Source organism: Micromys minutus (genome assembly GCF_963924665.1).
Source record: "Micromys minutus genome assembly, chromosome: 16".
NCBI classification, from domain to species: domain Eukaryota; kingdom Metazoa; phylum Chordata; class Mammalia; order Rodentia; family Muridae; genus Micromys; species Micromys minutus.
In genome coordinates, this window is record NC_137985.1 from 27,387,135 (window position 1) to 27,394,796 (window position 7,662).

Consider the following 7,662-nt stretch of genomic DNA (forward strand, 5'->3'; position numbering starts at 1 on the left):
TTCAGACTAGTTGGTGTTCATTTCATTCCCATGCACTTCAAGAGAAATCAACCCACCCCCCACACACTCTTACATGCAGAATACATGCACTCACACATACATGCATACATACATCTACACACATGCATGCAGACATGTACTAATGCACACACATACATTCACACAGGAAGTTGTTATTTATAGTCTTTCTCTACATCTAAACTATGAAGTCCAACATTACTGGGAATAGTCAAGAGCAACATCATCTTGTCAAAGGAGAACAGAGAGAAATAAAAACATAGCTGTGTTTTAGGTCCCCCAGGCCCATTACTAAGTCACCTTTTCACTGTTTTCTCTCTTGCTACAGGTGATTGTTGCGGGCTAAGCACCGCTGTGAGTGAGTCTCCAAACCTTACCCGTCCTTCAGGTGGGCTAGCAGCTAGTGGAATTTCACTGTATACCCAAGGCTGTGCAAGGCAACACTATGTTGCAATAGAATATAATCTCTATTTAAAATAAGGCGAACCATTTGAAACTGTGTGATAAAAGCAATTCACTTGAATATCTCTTGCCAACCTTTGGCATATCTATATGTATTTGTATCTTTCTATTTTTCACCAGTGTTTATTATTGCCACAAACATGTTACTATATGTGTGTGTGTGTATGACAACATATGTATGTATGTATATGTGTGCACAAATGTATGAACACAACCTTCTGAGTCTGCTTTTGTTGTCTGCGTGTATGTGGTTTAAAAATGACTACTCTGCGCTGAATGACCAGTAAAGGGGTTCACCTCTGGGTGAGGCTAATTCCCACCCCCTAATAGTCATTAGTCACATATAAATCCTTGTCTAGGGTGTGGCAGGACCCATGGAATTTCCCCTTCCATGTTAACATGACAATTACCATTGTTCCAATCTTGTTTGTTCAGCCTTTTCTAAGAGAGACTGTTTGACAGCACACATCCTGGTATCCTGCCTTTTATAATCCCCCCTCCACCCTACTCTGTGATGCTCCCTGAGTCATAGATGCAGGATCTGTATGTAATGAAGGCGTATTGGTTAGGGCTGGAATCCCCATGGTCTGTTTGAGTCTCTGTGGTGGTCTCCATTTGCTGTAAATGATGGCTTCTTTGATGACAGGCAGTAGCTCCACTTACCTATGGAATAAGGAGAAAATTAGGAATTGTAAGGGATTGGTTGGTCTAAGTAGAGGTACTGAATTCTTTTCTAAGGTTCATGATCTAACTAGCTCTGGCCAGATTTCTATTGCTGCACATGATTTACTTCCTCATGAGTGGGCTTTAGACCAACAGCTGTGGGTTAACAACAGCATGTGAGTACCACTTTTTGCTCCCTTATAAATAGTTTATTCTTTTTCTATTTCTTTTTTCCTTCTCTCTCTCCTTTCTTTCTTGCTTTCTTTTCTCCCTTCTTTCCTTCCTTCCTTCCTTCCTTCCTTCCTTCCTTCCTTGACAAGGTCTCATCTTTGGCTGACCTGGAACTTGCTACATAGACTAGGCTGGCCTCAAGTTCACAGGGAAGGCATAATCACCACCACCAGTTGCAACAGTATTCTTGTAACTGTGACAGAAAACATCTTAAGGAAGAAAGGGTTTATTTTGTCTTACTGTTCCCTAGCCCTGGGGTGTATGGTAAAGGGAGCAAGAGGTCATTGTTTTCAGTCAGGAAGTAGAGGGTGATCTTCTAATGCTCAGTTGCTCTCCCCTTTTTATCCAGTCAGAGACACAAGCCCTGGGATGATAACACCCATCTTTCTGTCAAATCTCACCTAAGTGTTATCTAGAAAAAAAAATTCAGAGATTTAAAATGGATGACTTCACACTTAGGCACCAGGAAGTGGCAGCCCCATAGCAGGAAGCAGATTCACTCTAGCCTCAGGAAGTGGCAGCAATCTCTAACAGCATCAGGAAGTGGAGGCACTTCAGCAGAAAAAATAAAGACACTACACCAGGGAATGGTAGTGCCCTAGCATCAGGAAGTAGCAATGAGACTGATGGTTTTTGTTTTTTGTTTTTTTGGGTTTTTTTGTTTTTTGTTTTTTTTTTTTTTCAGAGAAGATAAGAAGACCTAGTTGGTCTGAAAGAAATCTCATCAGTTAGAGTGATGATTTGCTTCTTCAAAGTTCCCGGAGGCCCTTTAAGGTTTGTATATTGTGTCCTTCCTCAAATGACCATATTCTCTCTATTCCTCAGTCAATTGGTTGATTCAACTACTGTAAGTTAAATTCTGGGATAAACATTTCCGGATTGTGTGGAATTGGTTGTATTTTTGTATTGGAGGTGAAACCCAGCCACCACCCACCCCCATTAAGAGCAATTCTATCAACAAGCTTCACTCACAACCCCAACCATTTTGTATCCAGAGTGCTCAGTAGGTGCTAGGGTCTGGCCCAGGAGAGTCCTTGACTTCAGTCAGGTAAGAAAAGACCAGCAGGCAACAGCAAAGGCATAGTTCATAAACATTATGGGCTCCGTGTTAGCTCCATGTTAGAGGTGAGAGGAAGACAAAGATTTGGATAGAATGTGATACATGAGAAGTTACTAGCTGATCAGGGCAAGCTTGGCAAGGAATACTCACAAGTCTAGTCGCATTTCACATGCAGATCTTTTCTCACTGGCTCCCTGTCATCTTAGGTTAATTGGAATCTGCCCCTGTTCCCTCTCATAGATACTCTGTAGATCTGACCTCCAAGTGGTCTTGGCATAGTAATCTTACTGTAGGCTATAGGCTGTGTGGTGAGCGCTCCCTGGGATGTGGAAAAAGTTTCTTAGGCACATATGATGGCAGGAGCCCAGCCACCCCTCCCTCTGCCACATCTAGCTTCTCCACTGAGGTCACCACCTCCCAATCTGCCTGTTTCTCTGTGCTCACACTCTACCCTTTTCCATCTTGGGCCATTCCAGGGACTTGATGAAACGAACTCCACCCAGGCACCTCAGTGACACCGGCCCGGGCACACATCAGGAAATAGAAACCTACAGAAACTCCTGCCTTCTGCTGTTGCAAAAGTGGCTTAGTGGGGCAAGACGCCAGCTTAGAGCCCTTGGCTGGAGCTTGAGGTCTGCAACTCCTTCCCCAGAGATGGGAGGAAGTGCCTGGGGGCCAAGTGCCTTGGCAGCTTCGACATTAAACACTCAGGTGAGGCATTTTCCATCTGGCTAAGAAGCCCTTGTTATATTGTCAAACAAGACTGCAATGTGCAGAAGAAACAAAGATGGATTCTTGCTGACTTGGGATGAGAGGGAGGAATGGTTTTACACTGAGGTAAACATCTCTGATGCTGAGATCCCAGGCAGTATTTGTTGACACAGAAGTCAGGGCAAAATCAGGGACTTTGTGTGCCTTCTGGTATTTCCTAGGCCTATCCTGCTTGTAGCAGGGAGTAAAGAGGCCACAGTAGTAACGACATTTACCCATCCTGTGCAGAGTTCTCCCCACCACTGTTCAGAACCTTCTTCGTGTTGCTGGAGCCCTTGGCTTCTGCTCTCTTGAAAACTCTCCTCTGTAGACTCCAGGTAAAACGGTCTTGTTGCTGCTGTTCTTAAGAATATTTTTCTTTAATTTTTTTTTTTTTTTTTTTTTTTGGTGTGGGGAGGCTGAAGAGATGGCTCAGTGGTTAAGAGTACTGATTGATAGTACTGATTGATCTACCAAAGGTCATGAGTTCAATTCCCAACAACCACATGGTGGCTCCCAACCATCTGTAATGAGATCAGATGTTCTCTTCTGGTGTGTCTGAAGCAACAATAGTGTACTTATACATAAAATAAATGTGTTAATTTTAAAGTTGAACTTAGGCTCTCACATATACCAACTGAGCCATATTCTCACATATCCATAGCCCCTTTATTACCTCATATTTTAAAGTATTTTTTAAGATACGGTTTTACTATGTGTTGCAAGTAGGCCTTGAATTTATGAACTTCCTACCACTGACTCTCAAATTGCTTGGTTACAAATTTTTGCCAGCAAGCCAAGGTTAAAATAACTAAAAAAAAAAAAAAACTTTTCTAAATAGAGTTCAATTTAACATTAGTTACTTCGTCCTGAGGATGCTCAAAAGCTGCGTCCATCCCAGTGCTACTGAGGAGTCCTTGGGATGGTATAGGATGGTTGTAAACCACACAAAAACCATCCGAATGACTATATCTGGGTCTTTCTAGCAAAGAATATTTGCATTTTGGACAGTTTAGTGCTAATGCTTGGAAAGCAGGTTTTTTTAAAAAGTCAATATTGGAAATTGAACTCAGGCCCTCATACATACTCCTAGTCAAGTACACTGTCACTGAGCTATATAATCCCAGACCAAAGTTACTGCTCCTTCCTTCCTCCTTCCTTCCTTACTTCCTTTTTCTTCCTTCCTTTCTTCCTTCCCCTTTTCTTCCTTTTTCCCTTCCTTTCTTTTTTCCTTCTTCCTTCCTTCCTTTATTTCTATTCCTTCCTTTCTTCCTTCCTTCCTTCCTTTTCCTTTCTTCTCTTCCCCCTTCTACTCTCTTAGTGGTATAGGTGATTGAATCTAGGACCTCAATGTGCAGTGCAATCCATCCTATCATTGATCGCAATACCAGCCCTGTAATTTCCTCTTTTATGCCCTCCTTTAACCCCTGACTTCTGCCTTAATTTTGCTTTGCATCAGTAGAACACATCTTTTTCACACATCTTCACACTGTTTATTTTCTTTGTTTTGTGTTTGTGACTCCGGTGGGGTATAGGAGTGGAGACCCAAGGTTGACATCAGGAAGCTTTCTCCATTGCTCTGCCACCTTTCCCTTTGAGTCAGGCTCTCTCAATCGAACCCAGAGCTCACTGAGTAGTCTCATCAGCTCATTCCATAGAGACCCAGTCTACCCAAGTTCCTCCCAAATGTTTTAACAGTACACTATGCTCTGTAGCTTTGAACTTTTCAGTCAGAGGCATAACCCTGGCTGGCTTCAAACTCACAGAGATCTGTCCATCTTTGGTTCTTGAGCATTGAACTAAAGGTACTTTCCAGTCTATCCAACAGCTTTAAATTTTGAAGTTTCATGTGTGAAGATGCCATTTCTCCACGTCGAACCCAGCTCTGGTTGCAGCTTCACACCCTGGTCCTTTTGGTGTCTTTAGAACCCCTCCTGGCTGACTCCCCAGGGAGACAGCTTTGTCGGTCTGACTTAAGCAATCTCCTCCAGCCACAGCGAGTGGCTCAAATGTGGTCATGTGTGTTAAGGTAGTCTAAGCTGAGAGGATACAGCACCTTCTCTCCTGTGCAGTCCAGCCAGGAGGATGAGACTACTGGGACTGCCACTGCTATTTTGTGGCCATGAGAGAACTTAATCTTAGGATAAAGTAAAACACTAAAATAAACAGAAAAGAACAAAATTTCAGGAAAAGAACGCAGATTGGTTACACTAAACTCACCAGTGATGTTAGGTACAGTCTTCGTATTAGATAAATCACTCTGAATTTGGTTTTCCGTACTTGATAACACAAAGAGTTATTGACAAAAATAACTTCTTTCTTATTGGAAGAGTAAAATCTTTTCCTTAAACATAACTTATAAAGAGTCAAAACACAGAGAAGAAAATAAAAATAACCTACAATTTTGACAAACAGGATAGTAGCCATGAAGAGTTTAGGATTCCTTTCCTATTTTTCTTGGGCTGGGGGTGAAATTAAGAATTGCCCTTACTGAATATTATTATTGTATAAAATTTCATGTGTTCTTATGGGAATCCTCAAAGGTGATTTCCAAAGTGATACCATAATTGACTGTTGACTGCAATTATTTTAATAGCTGGAATGATCCAACTTCTTTTCAGTCTATTTTAGACATGTGCATTAATATGTCATCTCTTACACGTTTTATTACTTGTGTTTTTTGTTTGTTGTTTGTATTTCTTTTCTTCTTTTTCTCTCTCCTCTCTCTCTCTCTCTCTCTCTCTCTCTCTCTCTCTCTCTCTCTCTCTCTCAGCGTCTCACTCTGTAGTCCACGGAGGAAAAGGAAGAGTTTCCTGCAGGGCCATGCTGGTATGAACCAGGAAACTGGAATCTGGAGGAACCTAGGAGGTAAGAGCGCAGAGGGAAAGGAGTGGGAAAGTTATGTGTGAGGAAAACCATTAAGGTCACTATGCTGGAATGCAGAAAGAAGTGGGAAGGGCCTGGAGAGGAGGCAGGACCCATGCAGAAAGGATCTTAGGGGTCACACTAAGAACTTGAGTATTTTTTCTAAGGGTGGGGTTAATGAAGTGAGCAAATGCCACAGGTGTCACGTTATCAAGGCTTAACTGGCACTGGATGGATTGGGGACTTCAGTGGACTGCTGTGGGCGGGTGTTCGTGGGGTGAACAGGAAGGGGACACAGATCTCAGCTGGTCAAAATATGTGTGAGAACAGAGTCCCCTTGGTGTTTGTATCTGCTCATGGATGAATGTAGTGTACCCAGGGAAAGAGGATCATGGGAACCCCAGGGCCAGGGCATGAAGCATGAACATGAGCACTGTGGCCTGGAGCTCATGACAAACATCTTCTCTAGAGAGGCATGTCTGGAAGCTTTAAAAAAAAAAAAAAACAGACAGAATCCATAGTTGAAACCAAAGGAGGGATGGTAAGAACTGTCCTTCACCTGAAGGTTCAGTAGAATATCCACCTCTGCTGACTGACCTTCTGAGGACACACAAAGAACCATCAGAGACAAAAAAAGACCTGAATAGTGGTGTCACCTCCATCCCCCACCCCACCCCACAAAAGGGGAGCCTATAAAAAAGTAGGTTAGAACTGTCCAGCGCTATAAAGGTCAGCTAAAGTTAGGGCAAAGATGCTCATTAGATTTGTGGCATTTGAGCCTTTAATTTAGCAAAAACTATTCCAGATGCATAATGGGGCATATTTTCTCTCATATGATGAAAACAAATGGTATACAATATGCAGGTGATAGGTGTACACACAAGTGTATATGTGGTGTGAAGACAGGAAAGTCAGTGATTAGGTAGAAGAGTGGAAGCAGAGAAGGAGGTGGGGGAGGGGCTTCGAAAAGTAGAGTGTATTCAAGCAAGGAGCAGTAATAAACATGCCAATAAGAAGGATGCCCATTATTTTATATCCTCTATTTCATGGTAAAATATTTTAGAAATCACAGCTTGATGGGAGAAGGGTTTCTTTGTCTCAGAGGGTGTAGTCCATCTAGAGGCAGAAGCTGAGGTACAATGTTCCTGCTGCCTCTGCAGTCAGGAAGCAGAGATGGTTGGGTGCTGGTGTCCAGCTCTCTTTTCTTTCTTCTCCTTATTCACACCAGGACTCCAGCCCATGGAATGATGCTCCCCACAGTCAAGAAGGGTCTTGCTACCTCAACCTAATCTAGAAAATCTCCCACAGTTATGTGCAGTTATTTGTCCTCTAGATAATTTCAGATTACATCATGTTGATTACATTAATCATCACATCTGCAAATTATACATTTTTTTTAAAAAAACCCAACAAAACAAAACTAACAAAAAACAAAATAAGCCTTCCACATTTGACCTTTGTTCCAAGTTCCTAGAAGAGATCAAATGAGTACTTTGTTGTTTCTAATGTAATTCTTCACTAACAGCCAAGTAAGGTAGATCTTAGTGGCTGGGGTTAGTTGCCAGAGGAACCAGGCCTGTGACTGAGATAGAAAGTTTCAGCCTCAGCTCCTG